At 39.9% G+C, this 9,860-nt stretch overlaps 1 long non-coding RNA gene across 1 annotated transcript in view; it reads right to left on the bottom strand.

Annotated features, from left to right (window-relative positions):
* Nucleotides 1-8,813, bottom strand: part of LOC135310573 (uncharacterized) — an 18,969-nt gene extending 10,156 nt beyond the window's left edge. The window contains exons 1-3 of the long non-coding RNA XR_010370663.1: nt 8,688-8,813; nt 6,267-6,376; nt 5,335-5,365 (exon numbers count right to left, since the gene is read on the bottom strand). This is a non-coding gene — a long non-coding RNA (uncharacterized LOC135310573). The remainder of the gene's footprint in view (nt 1-5,334; nt 5,366-6,266; nt 6,377-8,687) is intronic.
* Between the last annotated feature and the right edge of the window lie 1,047 nt (nt 8,814-9,860).

Raw genomic sequence — 9,860 nt, 5'->3', positions numbered from 1 at the left:
ATATTGGGAAAGACCTTTAAGATCATCAGATCCAACAGCTAATCTAACACTGCCAGGCCACTACCAAACCATGTCTCTAAGCACCACGTCTACACAGCTTTTCAAAACCTCCAGGGATAGTGACTCAAACCACCTCCTGGGCAGCCTGTTCCAGTGCTTGACAACCCTTTCAGTGAAGAAATATTTTCTAATACCCAATCTAAGCCCCCCCGATGCAGCTTGAGGCTGTTTCTTCTTGTTCTATTGCTTCTGACTTGGCAAAAGAGACCAACATCCACCGCACTACAACCTCCTTTCAGGTAGCTGTAGAGAGCAATGAGGTCTCCCCTCAACCTCCTATTCTCCAGACTAAACAACCCCAGCTCTCTCAGCCGCTCCGCATCAGACCTGCTCTCCAGACCCTTTCACCAGCTTCATTTCCCTTCTCTGGACACTCTCCAGCACATCAAGGTCTGCTTGTAGTGAGGAGCCCAAATCTGAACAAAATATTCAAGGTGCAGCCTCACCAGCACTGAGCACAGGGGCACCATCCCTGCCCTGCCCCTGCTGCCCACACTATTGATGACACAAGCCAAGATGCTGTTGGCCTCCTTGGCCACCTGAGCACACTGCTGGCTCATGTTCAGCCGCTGTCAGCCAGTACCCCCAGGTTCTGCTCCGCTGGGCAGCTTTACAGCAACTCTTGCCTAAGCCTGTAGCATTGCATGGGGTTGTTGTGGCCCAAGTGCAGGACTCTGTACTTGACCTTGTTAAGCCTCATACGATTGACCTTGGCTCATCGATCCAGCCTATCCAGATCCCTCTGAAAAGCCTTTCTGCCTCAAGCAGATTGACATTCCCGCCCAGCTTGGAGTCACCTGCCAACATACTGATGGTGCACTCAACCCCCCCCCCTCCAGATCATTGATAAAGCTAATAAAAAAGGCTGGCCCCAAAACTGAGCCCCGGATAACACCGTTTGTGACCAGCCACCAACTGGTTTTAGTTCCATTCTCCACAACTCTCTGGGCTCGGCCAGCCAGCCAACTTTTTTCCCAGCGAAGGGTACACTGGCCTAAGCCGTGAGCTGCCAGCTTCTCTAGGAGGATGCAGTGGGAAATGGTATCAAAGGCCTTACTAAAGTCCAGGTAGACAATATCCACAGCCTTTCCCTCATCCACTAAGCATGTCACTTTGTCATACAAAGAGATCAGGTTAGTCAAGCAGGACCTATCTTTTTTAAACCCATGCTGACTGGGCCTTTCTTTCTTTCTTTCTTTCTTTCTTTCTTTCTTTCTTCTTTCTTTCTTCTTTCTTTCTTTCTTTCTCTTTCTTTCTTTCTTTCTTTCTTTCTTTTCTTTCTTTCTTTCTTTCTTTCTTTCTTTCTTTCTTTCTTTCTTTCTTTCTTTCTTTCTTTCTTTCTTTCTTTCTTTCTTTCTTTCTTTCTTTCTTTCTTTCTTTCTTTCTTTCTTTCTTTCTTTCTTTCTTTCTTTCTTTCTTTCTTTTCTTTCTTTCTTTCTTTCTTTCTTTCTTTCTTTCTTTCTTTCTTTCTTTCTTTCTTTCTTTCTTTCTTTCTTTCTTTCTTCTTTCTTTCTTTCTTCTTTCTTTCTTTCTTTCTTTCTTCTTTCTTTTCTTTCTTTCTTTCTTTCTTTCTTTCTTTCTTTCTTTCTTTCTTTCTCTTTCTCTCTTTCTCTCTTCTTTCTTTCTCTCTCTCTTTCTTTCTTTCTCTCTTTCTTTCTTTCTTTCTTTCTTTCTTTCTTTCTTTCTTTCTTTCTTTCTTTCTTTCTTTCTTTCTTTCTTTCTTTCTTTCTTTCTTTCTTTCTTCTTTCTTTCTTTCTTTCTTTCTTTCTTTCTTTCTTTCTTTCTTTCTTTCTTTCTTTCTTTCTTTCTTTCTTCTTTCTTTCTTTCTTTCTTTCTTTCTTTCTTTCTTTCTTTCTTTCTTTCTCTCTCTTTTCTTTCTTTCTTTCTCTCTTTCTTCTCTCTTTCTCTCTTTCTCTCTTTCTTCTCTCTCTTTCTCTCTTCTTTCTTTCTTTCAAACAGCCTTAAGTAAAATTTCTGGGTTACATGACAGATGCTTGATTATTGGCATTCCTCATCACTCCCATGTCTTTTCTTCTTATTCAGTGGTGTACATTGGTGTAGATAAAAATCACATTAATGCACAGGTTTTTTTATAAACTAGGCATCTTATACAGTCGTGAGCACAGAGAGCTATCAATCAAGCTTCTTGGATTATCCTCACTGGAAAACGCTTTGTTGGTGATCTTTACAGTGGACTTTTAAAATGGTGTTTTTAATATGTACAATTAAAACTAGATCCCTTTGTGACATTTTCCTTGAGTCCTCTAAATTCTGTGTAAGCAGAAGCCTGACATGTGAGTTGAGCCACTTCAGAGTGTTGTCCCTAAAACACTTTCCTAACAGGGCTGTGCTGTGATCACTGCTAGCAATGAGCTTCCTTCCTCTTTGACACAGTCCCACAGTTTGCAAGAGAGGGTCCAGAATCCCCATTGAATGTTATAAACTTAAATTGAGTTTGAATGATATATCTCAGAGGGGACTGTCATGAAGCATCTGAATTGAAACCTTTCTATGGGCTTAGACGTATATGTGTGAGAAAAATACTACAGGTGGTTACTCTGGTGGGAAAAGCTACCTATTGATCAGAAGGGTGATTTCACAGCTAGCTCATTTGATATCTGAGTTCAGTCCTGCATCTTCCCACAGATTAGTTATGTTACTTGGACAAGTCGGCTTCCCAGTCATATGGCATATCTGTTCCCCCTGTTGCAATGTAGGGAATAACAACTACCCTTTGCCTTGTTTGCTTAAACAGCAAATTCTGCAGGCAAGACAGGATTCTTTATTATGCATATGAACAACATCTGGCCTAGTGTGCCAGGTGCACAAAATCATTTATTTATGTAATTAGTCAAAATATGAGCTAAACTGTGATAACAAATCCATGTAGACGCTCTTAGTCCAGATGAATATAAGGTAAGTAGTGTAAATTCTCTTTCTTTTAAAAGCTTAGTACGTATTACCTCATATTTGCTACAGGCTAAATACACGTGAGCTGTCCCAGATGAGCTGGCGCAGGATCATTCATTACTCTTTCTTGTTCACATGTCTGAGCCTTTACACACCTGACTATAATGCTCTTAGTAAAGTGAGGGATGTTTACAGTGTTAGTTGTGCTAGACTTGAATTTGAAAGATAATTAAAACTTCTCACCCTCACTTAGGCAAAGTCTGTTATTGCCCCTGGGATACTTCAGGGATAAGGAAATTGCAGGAAACTCAGCTCCTCCAGAGACGCTTTTGTTTTCTGATCAATTAAATGCTGATGGAATAGGCAGAAGTTTGGAGAAGTAAGAGCTGACCATCAGTGCAGTGACTTTTTCTGCACTGGTAAATGGATGTGTGTTCGTTATCGTCTGATCCAGAGCAAAGCCAAGCAGGTCATCCTCAAACCATCTGTGCTTTGCATTAGCTTGTTTGTTTTCAAATTAGAATGGGACAGGAGAGATGAGCTTTTACATCCAGCTACAGTGTTCAGCTGAGACCTAGCAACTGAAAGCAAAATTTTTCAGAGATTATGCTGCTTGCTGTACTGCAGCTCAGAGATGTTTGTGCTGTAGATATAACATGTAACAAAACTATTTAGACAACGGCCATGGAAGCCCAGGACAAACACAAAGTATATAGAACTGCCATGTTTTCCAGATAACTAGTAGAAAAGTAACCATATAATCTCAGATACCTCTGCATCAAATTCATCTCTTGAGTAAATTATATGAATCTAAACAAGTTAGTTAAATTTTACTGGATTCACACCAGCAAAATGATTGACTGTGTAACATCAAGCACAAGTGCTTAGCAGGAGCAGTAAATACTTGGGTTTGTTCTAGAAATGTAGAAATAGGAGATACTTGCTGTATGTATCATTTCTTCCCCTTTAACTTCTCTAATTCTGATTAAGTACGCCTTTAATGAAATTAAGTAATTATTTTTCACTTGTATTTCCTTCTCCCCATGAGGATTAAGCTGTAAAGGGTGTAGGGGTTTTTTTTTCCCCCTTTTTTTTTTTTAATTTTAGTACTTTTGACTTTGTCATCCGACATAAAGTGGGACTGGAAATTTTTTTGTATCTTTACTGACAAATCTATATTAATAACAACATCAATACTGTATTAAACCTGAACTATGGGGATAATTTGTAATCACACTGAAATTAGTAAAGTTGCATATCACATGACGAGTCATAGAATATGGGAAGTAAAACGACTGTTAGCTTGGGTTATTATTACCTTATTATGACCATTTAAATAGGCTGTAATTCTGAGAATTTAAAGGTCATTTTGATTTATTCAGTTTAGTTTGTTATGTGATTAGAAAACTAATTAAAGAACAAACAACATGGTTATATCATTCTTAATGGCAAATATGTGCAAAGGGGTTACTCATTCCGAAACCCAACAGAATAATGAACATTGTTATAATTTTCAACATTCAACATTCCTTCCTCTCAAAAATGGTTATTTTTCCCTTGCATTAAAATGGTTTCATACATTTTTGCTCTTAATATTTTGAAAAGGATGTCCTATGAATATTTAACCTCAGGCCTGAAAGACTAAATGATCTCTAGTTAGTTTGAGCTTTCAGAAAAATGACAAAAATAAATAAATATGGAGAAAATAATAATCTCTGAAATAACCTTTAATCCCCATGACTGACCTACAATTTGTTCGTAAAATAATGACTGTAAAATGTTTAATGTTTCCACAAAGCCTTACGCTGTGATGGTAATTCTTCTGCACTGCTTATTCAATGAAGTACCTAAGCTTACACTTAAGCTCAGAAAAATGCTGGGGTGCCTTTAGCTTCAAAAGCCTTGAGCACTTATAAAATTATAAGCCATGTTTAAACACTTTTTTGCATAGGCAAGAATGTTTACTCTTTTGTGAGTATGTTGTAGAATTGGACCACAGTGAATAATGCTGTTTAACCTGGCTCTGATCTGAAGCCTGCTCTAAGATGGACAGTGAAAAATATTAACCCACAGAGCCCAGGGCATGGCTATGTTGCATGTTCATGCAGAGGTAGATGAAGAGGATTGCAGTCAGACGAAAGTTATGGGAGAGATTTCTATCTAATAAGTACAGAATTCCCAAAGAAATTAGCGTAACCATGACAAGAAAATTAACATTCTGATTTTACATTAAAATATGTCATTTTAATTTTGGCCACCAATGGCAAAATGTGTCTGTTTCTCCAGTTCAAGTCTTACCTTACAATGCTCTACCCCTACCCCTTTTTGCAGCATCAAGATCAGTGTTACATAGATGCTACTTACCTTCCCACACTGGCGTTAATATGAAGGCTTCCTATCTGAAAGGAGCCAAATGGAAAATAAAAAGTTTATTAATCCTGTGCTTTCCTAAGAAGTAGCATTTCTGACAATATCAATCAACATTTTTATTTTGTGGTTTTGGCTTAGAACTGAATATTTCTCCAAGGCTGTGGGGCCCTGTGAAATTCAAAGGTCATGCACCTTTTTCAAAAAGAAAAAGAAAAAAATAATAATTCAAGATCCTACTTTTTTTCCCCCCCCCCAAAAAAAAAAAATTATTATATATTTTTAGGTTGTCCCAGTGTTGAGTCAATTCAGCTTCCACTTAACCATAAGGGGGTCTTCCAGAATCATAGATATCAAGGCTGCAAATGACGTGTTACGCCAATCCAATCTATCTCTTTGCAAATGTACAATCAATATCTAATATGAACCCATTACACAACACCTGATACAAACTCAGTCAAATACTCAAATTCCATTTGCTTCTGGAAAGGGAAAACCAAAGGCAGCCTCCATGCTGAGACATATGGAATACATAGCAAAGTCTCAAGTCAGCTTTACACCCAGATGAAATTACAAAAGGCTTGTTAAGAACCTAATCCCATTCTACTTTTACCAGATCCAGAAAACCTGTTGCTAACACAATTATTTATTCAATGTCTTTTCTAGAATGTGATGTTTCTTTAAAGCTCAAGATTCTGGTATCGGTGTCAGACATGGTTGACAGGGGAGAAGTGGATGCCACTTGTGCATTTCCCACAAAGTTGGAGGATGTCACTGTAGCTCTTACTCAAGAAACAACCCTCCCAACTAATCCAGGGAGAACTGACAAGGTTATCATCAGAGGCGGGTTGCTAGAGGACAAAGCTGACAATAAAAATGAGGGCATGTGAACATTAATATCCAAAGAGACAACTACCTGCTGGAAGCACTTGCCTGGAAGAGATGCAGGGATTGAAGGGAATGCCTGTGTAACTATGGTCCTCTCCTTGTCTCATCCCAGGAAGTTTTGAGGCCACCCCAAATCTGCAGTAGCTGTGATCTAAAAGGCAACAACAGGACTGTCCTTTTGTTGTTATGCTCTCAAATTTTCCACGTGGAAACTTGTTAACGCTGGCTGTTCCTTCTACGTCTGTTTATATGCAAGACCTCCACCAGCAAATCAATCCTCACATTGTAATCACACACATTTAACACGATATGTTTGTCTTAGTGCACTGGTGCTATTCGTTCTGTGTGCAGTGTCACACAGGGGTGTGATGTGTAAGAAAACTGAACAGAGGAGCTAGCTGATATGGAGAAAGGAGAGAGCAGGCTGTGCAACAGGGTGGTGAAGTGGAGAAGGACTCAACTGCCCTTGGTGCTCTGTGACATACTGAAGATAGCCAATGGTGGTTTAAAACAAAAATAAATAGAAATGGTCACTTACAAGGTCACTGTATCTTTCATAAATACCACTCTTCTCTGTGATGATCTGCCTTTGGCTTTATTCATTCATCCTCATTATCCCCTTTTTCCTTAATGAGAGCCTCCAGGTCTCACAAAAAAACAGGTTAGGGAGCAGACTGCTGTCTTGGAGAAGTATGAGAGAGGGGATTTGACTGCTGACACCTCAGGGCACTGCCCTGGAAAATGCTATGTGCATAAACTTTCCTGACCCAGGAGGCACCAACCTGCAGAGATATTTTCCTGAAGCACTCTCTCCAATGCTTCTTGCTTGATCTGCCAAAAGGAGCAAATGGAAGAAGAAAAGCGTTCTATCTGGAAAAGTGAAGCCCACCACGCATCTGGTTCAGCCCCAAACTGGCAGTGCAGTTGAACACACCCATTTCTGTCTGCTTCCTTTGTTTGATTGATGCCTCTGGATGTTTAGGAAAGGAACAGCAGAGGGTTTGTAGCAGTCTGGTGTCTGCAAAGCCATGCCCCTTCCTCCTTTCTGTGCCAGCCCAGAAGCAAGAGTCAGAGAGGAATATTTAAGGAGAATTTAATTTAATATTTTTAATATTTTATTTATTTTAATATGATTCCTGACATAAGATTGGACTGTGAAGCTGGAGTCCATTGCTTGACCCTGAAGTTTTTTGTGCAGCAAGTTTAACTGAGGTAGTTCAGACCTCCAGAAATGCTTAGCCTGGCTTGAGGCTTGTTCATGCAACAAAAGACATTGAAGCACAGAGGAATATTAGGCAAGATGTGTAAATGGTAATAGGAATCTCAGTTCAGTGTTCATTCTCCTACAAAAATTTTCTTAAATAAAAGGGAAGGAGCAGAGCATTCAACTTAAAACTCTTTTCTGCCAAAACTTTTGGGCCAACCCCTCTGCCTAGTTATAAGAAATTCTGAGCTGTCCTTCCTTCTATTTACAGCCCACTGCAACATCAGGTCAATTCCTTCTTGCAAACTGGTGTTCAGCTGCATATCACTGTATGAAAATTTCTTCTCATGAGAAAGGAAAACTGAGCTAGCCCTCACTTGGTACCTCTAAGAAACTTAGTAGGTACAGGTAAACTTATAAGTACAGGTATAAGGCCTGGTCCTTTCAAGGTGACCTTGCTGGAAATACATCTTTTGCTCTTTTCTTTTTTCGCAGGCTTAGAAAGAAAAGAAAAAAAAAAGAAAAAAAGGAAGAAGAAAAACCCCGACCAATCAAAAAATCAACAAAATCCCAAACAAAAAACAGTGTTAGGACAAAGGCTGGAATCAGTGTAGCAAGACTACCTTTAGGTAAGGATGACCAATATGCCATAAATGGGAAGTGTATTCACAGGGCAGAATCTTCTCCACTCTTATGCTCTGACCATGATCTATTCCTCTCCTCAAATGAAGCTATGGAGTATATCAGTTGCTCCCTGCCCTCTTAGTACCTAAGCTTGATTTCTTATTCTGCACAGAGCCAGAGTTCATACCACCTCTGAGCATAGCTGAATGATACTAGATGACACCTAATCATACAGGCCACCAGGGCTGTTTCTCTCATGCTTTAAGTTACACCTCTGGATATGGTTACAATTGTCTTTATCTTTTTTTTTTTTTTCCTTTTCTGTGGGTAGAAGTAAAGAAAACAGTGCTTTCAGTACGAGTTGACCAAGCCCAAGCCAACTTCAAGCTATGGGTTGCCTGACTGTTTTCCAGTGGCATTACACTTTAAGCAACACTGCGGAGCTGCTGAGAAGCTGTGTTAATGCATCTCCTCCTCATCCGGGAAGCTCAGAGGACAGAGAGGGTACGCTCCCATCTGTCTGCAGAAGATTGTATAGACTTCCACTGAGTCATGAGCTGGACTTTGTTATTGTGTAATGAAATTAATTAAAACCTCTCCCTTCCCCCCATATTGGTTAGATATTACGACTCACCTGGTTGCCTTCTGAGCATAATAAAACTTGACAGGATTGGAGAAAGGGGGAGATGCAGAGGAAGGAGGTGATGTGAGATGTTTCTTCCTCTGTGTCTTTTTGGCTTTTCAGTGCAAAGTCACATTCTGTCATGTTACACGCACACCAAAATATTTAGAAACACACAGGGCAAAGATCAGCTTGCAAGCATGAGTTCATGAACTCTGCCAGTGCGCAGATCTCTCTGCCAGAGCAGCGCAGCTTCCCAGAGGCAAGTCAAATGAAAACAGTCAGAATAATACGCTCAGGTAACAGAAAAGGCAATTGTACGGCCGGGACAGATCCTGAACAGAATACATTTTGGCATGTATTGAGACCTTGACAAAAGGTAGCCTCCAAGGTTACCAGCAGAGTTGACTTATTTTTTTATCTACCTTTTTATTATTTTTTTAAAGAGAAGGAGTGTTTAATTATCGGTTCTCAAGCAAACGGCGGTTCGGCAAAATGTCAGATCTCCAGCTGAGACGCCACCAGTTTGTGCTTGGGATTGTGTGCCAGGCGGCTGTATGGACAGGCGAAGACCTCCAACTGTTCGCTGAATGAATTTCCACTCGTGCCTCTCGACATTGATTGAAAGCGAAGGCTGCTGTTGGAGCCCTCAGGCTGTCTTAAGAAATCCATCCCTCCCCATGCTAGATCCTTGATGAGTGTAACTCCAGCTTCAAGAGAAACCCGGTGAAGTGGGGGGAATTTAACCCTTCTTGCCCCTGGAAGCAAAGCACTATCACTGGTTTGGGCTGATACTCAAAGCAAAAGAAAAGAAAGGAAAGAGAATACTGAAACAAGAAGAGCCCCAGAAACAGCTTTTTTTTTTTTTTTCCTTTTTTCCCTAGTAAGACATAAAAGACAACAGCACAGAATCCATTGTAAAGTGGTTTTTTGTTTTGTAAGTTTAAGGCAGAACTTCTCCTCTGAATCCATTTTAATACTAGAACAAAAAAGAAGAGGAAAAGCAAGCCCATGAATTTGGCATGGAGAGTTAACTACAGTCTTTGCTGAAGGCAGGCAAGATATAGATTGGTGTAAATCTTTCTTAGAGCTCACTATGGTAGTGGTGCTTGAACCATTTGTACTCACTGAGAATCAAATTTATGTGATGCAGTAGAACTCTGATTGTCAGACACCAGGTTTGAG

The sequence above is a fragment of the Phalacrocorax carbo genome, chromosome Z, assembly GCF_963921805.1.
Source record: "Phalacrocorax carbo chromosome Z, bPhaCar2.1, whole genome shotgun sequence".
NCBI lineage: Eukaryota > Metazoa > Chordata > Aves > Suliformes > Phalacrocoracidae > Phalacrocorax > Phalacrocorax carbo.
The sequence above is the reverse complement of the archived record's forward strand: the minus strand, read 5'-3'. Positions and strand labels throughout refer to the sequence as shown.